Raw genomic sequence first — 14,618 nt, 5'->3', positions numbered from 1 at the left:
TACACTACTCTGGTAATCTTTAACAACAGAAACAAGAAAAACACATTACTATGATTTCATCAAAACATAGATGCCCTCAGATAAGTGGTAAGCTGAGGAAGTTACAGCAAGATATTCTTGTACTGTCAAAGTATGTGAAAATGTCTGCTCCTTCTTGAAAAGGAATCCACTAATAACAGGCTCTTTCCATCTTCACATCTGTCTAGTGACAGGCTGCATGCAATAAAATGACACAGCAAGGCACTCCATGCCAAGGTTTTACAGCTGCCATCACTCTCCGGTCTACTTTACTGCAATGTTTTCGCCACAACCAAGCCTTGCAAGACACGCTCTCCTGGCTATATGCAGGTACAGTAAAGGAGAGCATAAAACTGAGCAATCTGGTCACAGCAGCTGTATAGCGCAGGGAACACAGCACAGCTATAGGTGTGACAAAGTAGACAATTACTGTGCTACAGAAGCACAGAGTTCAAAATGTGCTACAGAACATGGAGACGTCTCTTGAGTTTTAACCAGCATAAGAGAAATCCATCTGACAGTGGACAGAATTTTTTTGGGGGGGACGGACAGACACACGACGCCACAATGACTGGCTAGTTTCTCTTTTGAAAGAGTCTCTCAAACTATGTACAGCAGAACCCTCTCAAAGAGAAAGACCAAAGAGAAGTTACTAAGCTACTACAGCCATTGAGCACATCATAACTTCCACAGCTACAGAGAAGTGCTGAGGGGAAGCGTGCACTGAGCTCCTAGCAATTGTTCTAGGATGGTTCCTCTTCAGATAGTCAGGGCACAGTTTAGGAGCTATCACAGCCTGGGTGGAATTCACCTGAAGAACCCTGGACATGAAAAAAACAAGACTTCTAATCATCAATAGTTGCACACATCTGAGTAGAGATGAGGATGTGGGAGGAGGGAACTGCAGTCTTCCAGCTTCTGAGGAGGAGGAAGTACGGGACTGACACCAGCTGATTCTGCTCCCTTACACAGGGAAGAGAGGGGAAGAAAAAGTTTTCCTCTGTTCTTCCTCATTGCGGACTAATTCTCAAATCCACTGTGGGACAGTCAGAGTCCACCATATGGAAAAATGCTGAAGAATAGCAAAACGTGCTTGAAGAAGGCTGAACAGAAGAGACGCAATACATGCCTGTGTTTGTGCAAGTGTGTTAAGTAGGTGAAAGAATGTATTAAAAGTAAAGCATCTGGGATTTAGCATATTTGCAAACTGTCTTAAACAATGACCAAACCGTAAGAGGTAGACCAGCATCATTCGACAGGTATAAACCTGCCCTATGTCAGGTTTATAGAAGTTGCATATGAAAGAGCCAGATTAGAAATGCCTGTATCTCTGACTATGGGCTCACTCACCTGCTCCTGGAAAGGTTTTTTCCCCAGATGTAACAGTACCCAGGACCAACATTCCTGACATTTCCTACTCAAGTGGAGCAACTCTTTTCCTTCACAAAAAGATTAACACTGTGACACCAGAACCAGTTCCATGGGAAAGGAAAATCAAGGCACAAATAGTAGCCAGTGTCCCTGATCTTTTCCCAAGACTCTCACGCTCCCACTTTCAAGGTGTTTCACAGGGGGCCTCTCCGAAGGGCCTGTACACAAACGAATGCTGCAAAACATAAGAAATTGGAAGTCCATGTGCAGACACAAAGTTATAATATCTCAAGGATTAGAGATGCAATGGGATAGTTTACATGACCGCAGTGCTGTGATGGATGGATGGATGATGGCTCTTCAGGAAGATAAAAAGAGAAAGACAGAGAGCTTGGGGCTGTGCTCTATGCAAAGAAGAGACCTGAACATGCAGAGCTCTGCAAAGCAACAGGTGACAAACTGTCAAAAGCTTATGGGTCAGGACAAGAGAGGAAGCCAATGAGCATAACAGTGTGATGGGTGTCTGCTACAGACCACCAAAATCGAGAGAAAGTGGATGAAATCAGCCAGAGGAAAATTCCCAGAGGAAAAGGACCTGGGGGTGCTGGTTGAACAGCCGGCTGAACATGAGCCAGCAGTGTGCCCAGGTGGCCAAGAAGGCCAATGGCATCCTGGCCTGTATCAGAAATAGTGTGGCTAGCAGGAGCAGGGAGGTGATCGTGCCCCTGTACTCGGCACTGGTGAGGCTGCACCTCGAATCCTGTGTTCAGTTTTGGGCCCCTCACTACAAGAAGGACATGGAGGTGCTGGAGCGTGTCCAGAGGAGGGCAACGAAGCTGGTGAAGGGCCTGGAGCACAAGTCTGATGAGGAGCGGCTGAGGGAACTGGGGTTGTTTAGTCTGGAGAAGAGGAGGCTGAGGGGAGACCTCATCGCGCTCTACAACTACCTGAAAGGAGGTTGTAGCGAGGTGGGGGTTGGTCTCTTCTGCCAAGTAACTAGCGATAGGACAAGAGGAAATGGCCTCAAGTTGCGTCAAGGGAGGTTTAGATTGGACATTAGGAGAAATTTCTTTACTGAAAGAGTGGTCAGGCCTTGGAACAGGCTGCCCAGGGAAGTGGTGGAGTCACCATCCCTGGAGGTATTTAAAAGACGTGTAGATGAGGCGCTTAGGGACATGGTTTAGTGGACATGGTGTGTTGGGTTGATGGTTGGACACGATGATCTTAGAGGTCTTTTCCAACCTGTATGATTCTATGATTCTATGATAATCAGCTGGGAGAAGCCTTTTGATTGTAGGCCCTGTTTCTCCCTTGGGGTTTTCACCACCACAGTATCTGCTGGGAGGGCAACAAGGAAGGGTGCAAGCAACCAAAGAGAGCAATCCTGGAGGACAACTTTTTGAAAAAACTGATAGACAAGTCAATGAGGAGAGGCACTCTGCTCAATCTGCTACTCATTAATCAAGATGAGCTAGTTAAAGCTGTGAAGATTGATCACAGCCTTGGCTGCAGCAATCATAAGATGGTGATACAAAAATCCTGAAACAAGTGAGGTAGGCAGGTAGCAGAGTAGAGATTCCCAACTTCAGAACAGCAGATCTAGGCTTGTTCAGGGAACTGGTAGGCAGGATCCCATCGGAAGCTAAGGCAAAGGGACCTAGCAGGGACGGTTGATCTCCAAGAACAACCGCTCAAAGCAGAACAGCCCGTTCTGATGTGCAGGAAGTCAAGCAAACATGGCAGTGGGCCAGCTCTGCTCAAGGGGGAACTCCTGACTGAGCTCAAACATTAAAAGGAAGTGTATGGGAGGTGGAAGTGGGGACAGGCTAGTTAGGAGGAATATGGAGACAATGCCTGAGCACACAGGAGGACATGAAAGTAAAAGCTTGGCTGGAGTTGAAACATGGAAGGGGTGCAGAAGGCAACAAAAAGTATCTCAGCAGCAAGGAAAATGTTGGTCCATGGACAAAGGGCACAAAAAAAGGCCAAGGTATAAAACGTCTACTTGACTGCGAAGCTCTGCTCTCAGATCTCCCTGAGGTAGTGGCAGAGTCTGTGCAAGTGAAGCATGACCCAGAGTAGAGAAAGAGTGGATTAGGGACCACTTCAGCAAATTAGACATCACGAAAGACAGAAGGAGGCTGGACTACATGACCTGCAAAGGTCCCTTCTAACCTGAACTAGCCTTGATTATAAATTCCCAGGGAACACCATAAACTTTTTTGCTATCTAAAGAAAAATCAAGGTAGAAGTGTCATCTCAGCCTATCGTCTTAACCACAGCTGTGAAAAAGCTGAAAAGCTGCTATATTTAAAGACAGAAGACATAATAAAACAATGCATACTAGAAATCGTCATTTTAAGTTCACTAACGTTCTTATCCATACTATACCATCAGATGCTGACATCCCTAGAGTTATGTTTTCAGACACCAATATCTCAGGTGAGAACAATATGGGGCCAAACATAGTGCTGCCCTCTAAACCATATCAGAAAAGCCGTTAACATCATCGCTTCCTCCTATTACAAAAGGGTTGACATAAGAGATTTGGTGGCTGAATATTTAATCCTATAATACTCTAACATTAAAAAGCCCCCAAGCCCTTAGAGCAAGCATGTCTGTTTCTTCAGCAGTACAGTAAACTCATTTAGGATGGAAAAGGCAATAACAACTTCCATGTGAAAGATGCTCTATCCTGCTGATTGTGTTTGCTAACTTCTCCAAGAGTGTCTGAGCTCCCTTTAAGTCTGGTCTGTAGGATGCAATTGCCAATGTATCAAGAAACCTTTCCCAGAGGTCATCAGTATCCTGCTGCATTGTCAAGTGGCATTATTTTGATGTAATGTCAAAGCAACCGTTAGAGCAAAATAGGGGAAAAAAAGCCCCTACATGGCCACCCTCCAGAACTACTTGCATCACAGTAATAACGAATTTGGGGGAGCTAGTCTGCAAATACAGACAGGGGTATTAGCTCTGTGAAGAGAACAAACCAGACAAATATCAGGAAAACGAGTAAAACATGAGTATATCATCAGTTGTCTCTAAAGGCCCCTTCACTGAACCATCAGCCAGGTAACTTCTGTTCCAAATTCATTGTTATCTTGCAAACACAGAAAGCAACAGTTTTAATTATTATTTTTAAATGAAGCAAGGTCAAGCAATAAAGCAAGGCTGCTGCACCAATCAAATAGCCACTACACACTTAGTCCCAGTGCTACAGCAGGAGGGAGCTGAGCTGGAACAGCCTGTGCCTTCAGACAATGAAAGCTTTTAAAGTTCAAGCCTTTTTCAGACCCTTCTTAGAGGCTAAAACATTCTCAGCTGAGTACATGCACTCATAGACGCTTGCTTTAATGAACTGAAAGTGTCAACTTCCCATTGGTGTGTCAGTTGGACCTTTTCTCAAGCGGTGGAAACAATTGTCTAGGCAGCACTTGCGTGGGGCTGCAGATACCACTGAGCTGCTAAAGTACCTTTTATAATAAAATTGAAACTATGAGGAGAGACCATTCATTCTTCTCCTCTGAATCAGGAAGTCCACTCATTCAAGCAATCATCAGCTCATGTAGCAAAACACGTAATGTTCACACCATCTCCGCCACTCCTCCTCCAAACGTTAATTCACAAAAAGCCGCTCAGAGGCTTCCTCAAGCCCACCAGGAAAATCAGCAGGGGCTTTTTGTAGGTATAGCTTACAGTAGTCTAAGGTCAACAGCTAATTTCAGCCAGGGAAAGCCCATTGCCATTTATTTATTATTTCCTTAATGTAACAGAGTGAGTAGGTTAAAAAGGGAAAGGCCTGAGACAACCATGATGTAACCAAAATGAAACAAGGCTCCTCATCTACAAAACCAGCCTGAGACTATTCACAAACATATCATGCTGCATGCCAGAGCTAATACGCTATTGCACCACGAACAAACACTACCATTGCAATGCTCACACCATTGTAGTCACATAGTGGAACAACCTGCCGCAAGAACATGATGTCTACCTCAAGGCTGATGTAAACCAGGTGCTTCACCATCCAATGTTCAACATTTGAAATACATTATATGAATGCAAATTGTCATGAAAAGCTGCTTACTGCAGTACCTAGAAACAGGAGATCTGGATCCTGTTCTCGTCTCATCGCACCCTTCCTTCAGTTCCTCAGGAACTGAGGTAATACCTAGCTTACTAGAAGAAACATCAAATGGTTTGAGATATCTAAAGGTACTACAAAGGTTCTAGCAGCAGCCCAAGATAAATGGAAAACAGAGTCCTCCCTCCTCTACCACTGTCAGAAGGGTGGGTGGGGAATCATGTAAGGAGAAAGAAGTAGGAAAAGACATTTAAATAAAAGGGGGGAGAGAACATACTTAAAGAAAATGGAAAATTGGGAGTGGCAATGCTGTATCACTTGCAAATTCTTGAAACGCATGGGTTAATCCCCACTCCTTCCCCAGAACTTGCTTAGAAGCCATGAGATTGCTTTTACCAATACAGACAGAAAGCTTAGAGACATGAAAAATGAGCCTAGAGGCTAGAAAATAAATTAACAATAACAATAAATAAAATGCCAATTTATTACAACCAATAAATCAATGAACAGATTGCCCAGAGAGGTTGCACTCTCTGTCCCAAAAAGGCCAAACTGGATAAAGACCCAAGTAACCTGATGTGATCTCAAAGCTGACCCTGCTTAGAGCAGAAGGTTGGACTGGAGACTTTCGTAAGTTCCTTCTGACCTGAATTATCCTGTCCTGCATTCCTGTTCTGCAGCCTTCCTGGGTTCAGCCTCTGACTAAAGAGACTATCTCTCTAGAGACTCTTCAAGCCTGGCAATACAGACATGTTCATGTGCAGCCTTCAGAACTAAAAATCCCCTTGCAGGCTTTCCAGCCTTACAATATTAGAGCGAGGAAGTCATTAACCCCTCCTGCCCAATGAAATGGAAACATCAGCTCTGTGATCGTCTATTGCCAGGTAGTGCAGCAGCTTTGAGAACGCACCAGACAGCTGGGCAACAGCCCTGGAGGTGGCACAGGGAAGTGCTAGAGAACATCTAAAAGGACACCCAGGCTGTAATGTGTGTTAGACTTCACTACCCTACCAGATTTCAGGGCTCACTAGAAACCACAATCACCATGAAAATCGCAGCCCACACTTCATGTCTGTAATTGGTCTGGTGTACGAGCACAGCAGGCAGGGCGGCAGGGAGGTGGCATCTTGCAACAGACATGGCCCAAGCCCATCCCCTTGAAGCGTCAAACCAGACTGAGTCATACAGAATTGAGTCAAGTTCAAAATTTGACAGAGAAGCCAAAACCCCTGCAAAATGCCCGTTTCCTGATTATCGGTGGCCAGGCCTCCACTGGGTGCAGACTTTCCCCAACCGCCACCTCATATCTCCCAAAAGCACTGCCAGCAGGGGCAGGATGCTGCACCAGGAGTCCTCTCCAGAGCATGCTACCACTCTTCACTGGTCTGTGCTAAACTTTCATTTTCTTAATTAACACAGGGAGAAGTGCAATTAAAATTCCAGCCAAACTCATAAAATGAATCTCTGTTTCTGTCATCTGTTTTTCTCGGCTGTTCCTGGCTAGCAGCACCCCTGGCTGACTGCCTTAAGAAACCAAATAGAATTTATAGCACTCTTTTTGATGCCCTGTTGGTTGTCCCATTTGTTTTGACAGGAATAGCATCAAACTGCATTTGCAGCTTCTTTGTTACCTGAAAATTCGCCACTTCCCCCCGCCCCGGAGAGTGCAGCTGCTGAGTTCCACTCAAAGAATTCATTTGTCCTTTGAGGTATGTTCACTGAGACACCATGCATAGGGTAACAGGGACATAGAACTGCAAATTATTTAAAATTTGGATAAAATTTAAGATATTCCTGATGCTGATCCCTAAACATGAAAAAGCATCTAGTGCTGGCAATGGAAAACAGACAGCAGGGGAAGATGACAGTGAACATAAAAAGGAAGCTCAATTGGCCATGAAGCACTTGAACTTCTATGCTGGCCACACCACTCGCACTATGGCCAGAGCATCTCCTTTCCTGGGCGGCTTCTCCCAGGAAAGGGACTGCCAGAACGCCACTATAAAAGGGAGCAGAAGTATTTCAGCAACTCATCCTAGAGGAAAAGCAGGACATAACCTCCACACTCCAAAAGGACAGGATCCATACAAATTATTTTTGTGTTTTATCTGAAATTCAGATCTAATATGTTTTGAAACCCGAGTTTCCAATGTAACAAAGCTTCTGCCTTGGTTACACAGACAAAAGGCAAATCAAATTGCACCTAAGCAAACATTACCCTGAAAAGGCACTTTAACCTTTCAGGTTAACCTTTGGGACTCATCACTACTAAAAAAAGTTACAGCTTTTGCAATCCTGGCAAGTCCACTTTGGCTGAAACAGAGCAACTGATATGTTTTGATCTTCTGCACAGATTATGGCTACTCTTAAGCGATCTAAAAGCATCACACACTCCTCTAGCATCCAGTATCCTGTCTTGCTGGTTAAAGGGAAGATTATTTTGTCACCTAAAGACCAACACACTGGAAAACTACTTTTTTTTTTTTAAACAAAGTGTCACATTTCATAGTGAATTCTCAATAAAAAGCTTTAAGAGGCAACTTTTCATTCTATTGGAATAAAGCTATCCCAGCAGACCAAGATGCTTAAACACACTTGGCCAAGCTCTTCACATATACCTCGTCTCCTTCCCCTGTGTCTGCACAGCAGTAGATGATTTCAACTCTCTACACTTCTCGGCAGGAAATGGCAGATTTAGCAGCTGAATTAAACAAACCCATTCTGAGCTGATAATTGGAAATTAGCTAACTCCCATGCAAATGAGTACATCTGCTATGAGACAAGGATCCTCACTCAATGCAAAACTTGCTGCCGCTGATGAAAACTCTCAGTTTCTTTCTATTAGCAAAAGTAAGGTGAACAAAGTCATGTGCTTTCCTGGAAATTAATTTCCATTCCAGTGGGTAGAAACCATTGCCATTCTACACAGTAGACAATCACTGCTGGAGATCACATTCATACCATAGCTGAACTACATGAGGTCCTGTATTTTTAGAGTTTCTTAAGCATTAAACAACATGAAAGCCAGCTGATTCACTTCCTCATACATAGGATGGTGATGCTGCACCAGGTAGCCAGTCCATGCAATACTGATCTCAGAATGTAACCTACACCATTAATCAGCATTTAATGTTCCCATCACCTCACTTAATAGTTGCTGCTAACTTTCTGCATGACACCTTTCAGATGAAAATTGCCCCCTGTTCCACGCGCTCTAAAGACCAAGCACCCCTCAGGGGTATAAAAGAAGTATTTAATAACGACTAAGCCATCTTTCAGAAGTACAAAAGTGATACTTGGTTTTAGGGTCACTTCACAGTTCCTATTCCCACAAGGAAACGTGGTCACATGTGATGGAAAACAGCAACCAGATCAACCTGATACCCTGACATGGTAAGACAAAAGGTAAGTTTATTAAAGCCAGGAGCAAGAGGTGAAACCGCTGCATAGAAAACTGAGCACTAAGGGTCTGGATTGCTATCTGGCCACAGCTGTGAGGTACATGCTTCCTGATTTATGAGAATCTACCACACAAGATTACAACAGACCAGGAAACCCACAGCTCCTATCCATCCCAGTGACTGCCTCCTCCAGCACAGGACATGCCGTTACCATGCCAGGAATGAATGAGCTAAGAAAGAAACACGAGACCCCTCCTCTTTCTCTCATCCAACGCTGTTTAAAGAAAAACTAGGAGTTTTACTTTATTCTGACCCCACTGAGCTTACTCGCAACATGGTCCGACTACAGCACAGGGCACTCCATCCGTTTTCAGCCACACAGCTGTCCACACACGATAAGAAACACTACAGTGTGATGGTGGCATTTCAGGCTTGCATGAGATAACAGTTTAACCGAACAAACTAAAACCCACACTATTAATTCTTAAGTTCTGCTGTCAAAAAGCCTCAGGAGCACATTACCACTTACACAACCCAATTGCTCCTCAAGTATTTCCAGGGAACCTCAGCCACAAGGTCTGTAGGAGCAAGAAGGATTGATGAGATGGTCTAGGAGGTGGTGTGAGTAAACAGACGAGGAAAAGAACATTTAGTGCAAAAATCACCACGAAGCAAGAGGCTAATGCTTCACAGCGCTTCTCTTTTTAATCCAGTGATAGTTCTTGTATAAATCCTCACGACATAAGACCGGCTTGTAATTCAGCCATAGACTCAGGCCTCTGAATAACTGGGTTCGGTTTCCAACTCTGTTTCAGACTTGCATTTGCCCCAGAAGCTGGGGCAAAGCTGCTTCATCTCTGTGCTGATGCTTCTTCTGTAAAATAGAATGAAGTCGTAGTTGCCTCACCTCTTTCCTGCCTCATCTATTCCAGTTGTACACCAGTGTGGGACACCAGTGTCAGCTTGGAGACATCTTTACCACAGTTCAGATATTAATTAATAATCCTCCTAAGAAAAGACCAAGTCTCAGTGCAGAATGAGCTACTGAATTGCATGGGTAACAATAAACCAGAAATACTATCAGCAGGTTAAGGCAAAAGCTATTTAAGAAAGTAAGAGGATTAAATCAGAGTCCTTTACCAAAAGAAAGTAACACATTCCCAAAGAGTTGTAGGACACAAAAGCTTGCACTGAAGATTTACAACAATCTTCTTTTACATGCTTTACAAATCAAGTTAAAACACAAAAGGGAATGGCTAAAGTCCTTAGGATGAAGAAAAAAAAAACCTTTTAAAAAAAACCTTAAAAATAGCTATTTTCCCCTTCTTCATTTACCCACAGCTACCTAATTTTGGTTATCATACAAGATACAAGGACTGAAGTTGTGCAGAGCAAAACACTTGCTCAGCATGGCCATGAAATCATACATTTTGTAAGGTTTAGGCCTATAAAAATGTTACCACAACAAAAAAAAAATTAAGAGGAAGTAGGATTTTAAGAAGTCATCTCTGTGCAACGTTTAAGCCTTACACATTTAAAACAACGTTACCTTTAAGACCAGTACCATTTTAGACCATTACACATTAAAACAGGGCATCCATATTTACACGCATAACTGAAATAAGTAACATGCTTGTTTTTCATACTTATGCTGCATTATCTCCTGCAATCTAACACACAGAATGCATTCCAGGCTATACCCAAAAAGAATTAGGTTGTTTTTTTTTTTTCCTCCCAGTCATTTCAAAACACTATCACTTCCACAATTTCTCAACCAGCTGTGCTGTTTCCTCATTGGGCTACTTTTGTTTGGGTGATTCTGTATTACAGCAACATTCAAGATTGCTTAAGTTGCCAATGGCTAAACATTACAAAGTGTCAACTGGCATAAAAACCAAATCCAGAGTATAGATGATAATCTCCCTGTTTAAAGACATAAGTGGTGGGGTTTTTTGTTGGTGTGGGTTTTTTTGTTTAGTTGTTTTTTTTAAAAGAGACTGGGCAATAAGCAAAATCAGCCAGCCAGCCTGGAGATTGTGATCTAAAACTGTATTTGGGTTCCAGCTGTTTCTAATAAATGCTTCTCCCACAACATCATACCACGTCATGCTGACATATTGCTGGTATGAGAAAAGGGAACTGCCAGCAGGTCATGCCAGACCTTATCTGTCCCTACACCACATCATTTAAAGGATTCCAACCCAAGACAAACGTACCTTTGTATGGGTAATGACTTCAACATTTTAAGACTTCTCTTCCATGTTTAGTCTACTTGCATGCATCACACAGATTATCATGTCATAGTTCAAGGCATTGCCAAAATCTACGTCTCTGCCAATGCCTAATCCATTCAAGCCCCTGACTCCTATGCCTAAGAGGTTCCAAGGCATGTAGAGATGATGCTCCTATTGCACAAGTGTAGATTAGTGTCCAAAAAAGGCATCTGCATGAAGAAAGAGAAAAACAATCAGGCTATACTGGCTAACACTGACAAAAGCAAGAGATTGGACATTCAGACTACATGAGAACATGCCAACTCTCTTCAGTAACTCAGCTGTGACCAGTCTGGATTGCCCAATTGTTAAGATGGGTTAAAAATGGATTTCAAAAGAGCAGTTACCATAGTCATCACAACTGGTGGTCTTTGAATGAACTGAAATGAAGAAATATTTTGGAAGATCGTAACAGTTCTGATGTGGCAAGATGATTATTTCTCACACCCCATCATCAGTACACTGACCTGCTTAATTCTTGCATTTCCACTTTTGCACCTCACTAACTAGCATTACGTCCCCAGCTGTAGTTCAGCAGGGAATTTCAGAAACATCTGAAACCTTTTGTGACTTTACATGTGCATTTACATAACTCTTTCACCAGTGCTCAACTCCCAATTATGTTTTTGTACCACTTTACAAAGCAGCAAAACACAGTATGGAGAAGTTGAGTGATGTACTTACAACTTTCTCTGGCAGGTTGCTCAATGAACTCCTTTGCTAGCCCTGTAGTATAAGGAGCAACACATCACATAACAGACTTAAGCTGTTTTTTGCCTTACAACTCTGTTCTTACCCACTCAAGTTTATCTTCACCAACATTACACCAGCTCCTCCCAGAATTACACTTGAAGACCACAGGCAGTCCCACAATTTTTTATTTTTTTTTTTTAATAAAAAAAGAACAGCCAATACACAATTTCATGCCTCTTGACTCAAAGAGCATAACTCACAATACAGAAAAGATATGATTTTCTGCAAGACAGCCTTCAGAAAGTTTCCCCACCTAGAGAAATATGCGAAGTATGACCAATATAAATGACACAAAGGCTCAGAGGCAGCTGGGGAGAATGAATGACTGAAACAATTTCACTATAGACCACAAAATAGCTTGGGCAAGTGACATGCACCACAGTTACATTACTGAAAAGGTTCATTAATTCTTTAAATGGACTTTTCAGACATGCACTCTGAGTCTAGGAAGGAAAGAGACATTACCTTTTAAAGCTTATAAGATAGATTGATGGCACAGAAAGGAATAAGTAGAAGCCCCATATAAGATAAATGGTAGGAAACTGCATTTTCATTACTCTCTTCAAATGGAAAAGTTTATTTACTTGTTAACTAGAAGACAAAGACTTTATCTGCAGACTGTTATAGAAAGTCTGAGAGTATAGAAAGAGTATACCCAATTAAGAAATCTAAGAGGTGACCTTGCATGAAAGGATAAAGGCAACAGTATTGTTGCTACATTAGACACTAGTGTACTAGGGCACTCTCTCTTTCCCTCCCGCTTTCAAGAAACAGTTCTAGCAACCACATCTTTCACAGTCAGCAAGACTGTGGTCCTGCTTCCAGCCTCAAGAATTCACTCACTAGAGCGAAGAGCTCATACCCCGATATAATCACATATATAAGTGAGGAGGCTGATGTAATGTTACTTAAAACTTGTCCTTCCCTGTTAGTCTGTTAAAATTGTCCCAGGAGGACCTCTCACAAACTGGCTACTTCTAATTTGCCCTCAACTTAATAGAAAACAAACCAACAAAAAAACCCCATGAAAACTTCAACTTAACTGGCCGTAGCAATGCTGTAGAATCCATTCAGTGGTCAAGCAATAGATGGACAAAAGCTTGTTCAAAGTCTTGAAGACAAAGTGCATGAGGCAAGGTATATATGTTCAAATATCTGACATCAAGTGACTTGATTCCCGCTTTTTTTCCCTTTTGGAAGAAGAGGGCTTTGCTGATTATGTATTTCCAGTTAATATGGAACCACTCTCCCATGAGTTGATGCAGATGAGTGGTTTGCAGCATGAAGTCTGTTGAAGCAACAGTAGGCAGCAATACACTCATCTGGTTTGATGAGTTTGGCATTCCAGCTTTTCCACTCCAGACCCTGGATTCAAATCTTGTATTTCAGCCATAAGCAAGACAACCTTAGACAACATCATGCTGCTTGCATGCAAAAAAACCCCCTAAAACCAGCACAAACCGTTGTACTAACTTGATTTGAGTCAACAGCCTGTTTAAAGGAAACCAGAATGGGAAAACAAGTCTAGACATCTTTCCCTCAGAAAAATCAAGCTTGTATAAGCTGGTTGAGTGATGTACTTGGTGTGGAATGCATGCTAGTTTATGCAATAGAAGTGACATAATCCTTTGCGAGTACACGAGTATAGGTTTTTATTTATTCTTCCATTTAATACTAGGCACCACTTTTTCTTCACAGATAGTACATCTGCCCACTGCCTCCTCTCTTCATAGATGGCAAACTGGACATAAGTATTATTTGCAGCAAAAAGATTACCTTCTCACATGTTTGTTGCCAGTTAACAAATCTGAAATTGTCAGCTTATGGGTATTACAGCATTGTCAAAGAGATGTTGGTTTTACTTTTTTACTTTCCAGAAAAAACTGGTGAAGAAAATGGAGGTTAAGAGTTGACACAAGATTCCCGAACGCTCATCACTGGCGGAGGTTTGTCTTTGGGTGATTTCTAGAAAAGAACTGTCCAGCAGATCCCTCTTGACACATTGCGTCTATGCAGATCTGTGGATTGCTGTCCTTCTGCAACACAGATGTACTGGAAAGAAAATTTAGTTTAAACAAACATCCAGCCTACATACAGTCCCCTCTCCTGGCAGCTCTGCCTAAAGAGCCGCTAACAACACAATAAAACTACATATCTCTGATTAAATAATAGCTGGTGAAACAGCAATGTTAAAGGCTATGGACCTGTGACTAAAGTGAGAAAACATGCTTCAAGCCATCCTAAAACAAGACATTCAAATTACTAGAGGTTTTTTAAAAAAAAAAAAAATCACTGAGAAAAACATATCAGAGAAGACAAAATCAATATATACCTTCTCCCCTTTTGTTTTATGTCTTCCATAGAGATAGAAATTGGACACCATCCACTTTAAAATCCCATTTGTACCTATCATCTTTATAAGCAAACCAGTAAAAACCCAAGAGTACAGTTACAGGAAAATACAGGTTTACCTGGTATGTTTTTCAACAGTTTATGTAGATCCAGAGTGTGTCAATAGGTAGTTTCTTCCACTTCTCTAAGCACTGAGCTGGGAGGGGCCCAACTGTACAGCTAAAAGCAGCAGCAAAGCTGAAACTAAACACACAAACCTGTGAAAAATAGAAATGAAGTCCAAAGGTTTGGTATTGTAACTTCTTTGCTCAGTGGGGAAAACAGAAGAGAAGAGAAAAGAAAAACATCCCCCTTTCAAGGACAGTT

The 14,618-nt window shown here is 42.3% G+C and overlaps 1 long non-coding RNA gene across 1 annotated transcript in view; it reads right to left on the bottom strand.

Moving 5' to 3' along the window:
• LOC142081691 (uncharacterized) overlaps window positions 1-14,226 on the bottom strand; it is a 40,268-nt gene extending 26,042 nt beyond the window's left edge. The window contains exon 1 of the long non-coding RNA XR_012673441.1: window positions 11,091-14,226. This is a non-coding gene — a long non-coding RNA (uncharacterized LOC142081691). The remainder of the gene's footprint in view (window positions 1-11,090) is intronic.
• Between the last annotated feature and the right edge of the window lie 392 nt (window positions 14,227-14,618).

This window comes from Calonectris borealis, chromosome 4, assembly GCF_964195595.1.
Source record: "Calonectris borealis chromosome 4, bCalBor7.hap1.2, whole genome shotgun sequence".
NCBI classification, from domain to species: domain Eukaryota; kingdom Metazoa; phylum Chordata; class Aves; order Procellariiformes; family Procellariidae; genus Calonectris; species Calonectris borealis.
This window is presented reverse-complemented; position numbering and strand designations above follow the sequence as displayed.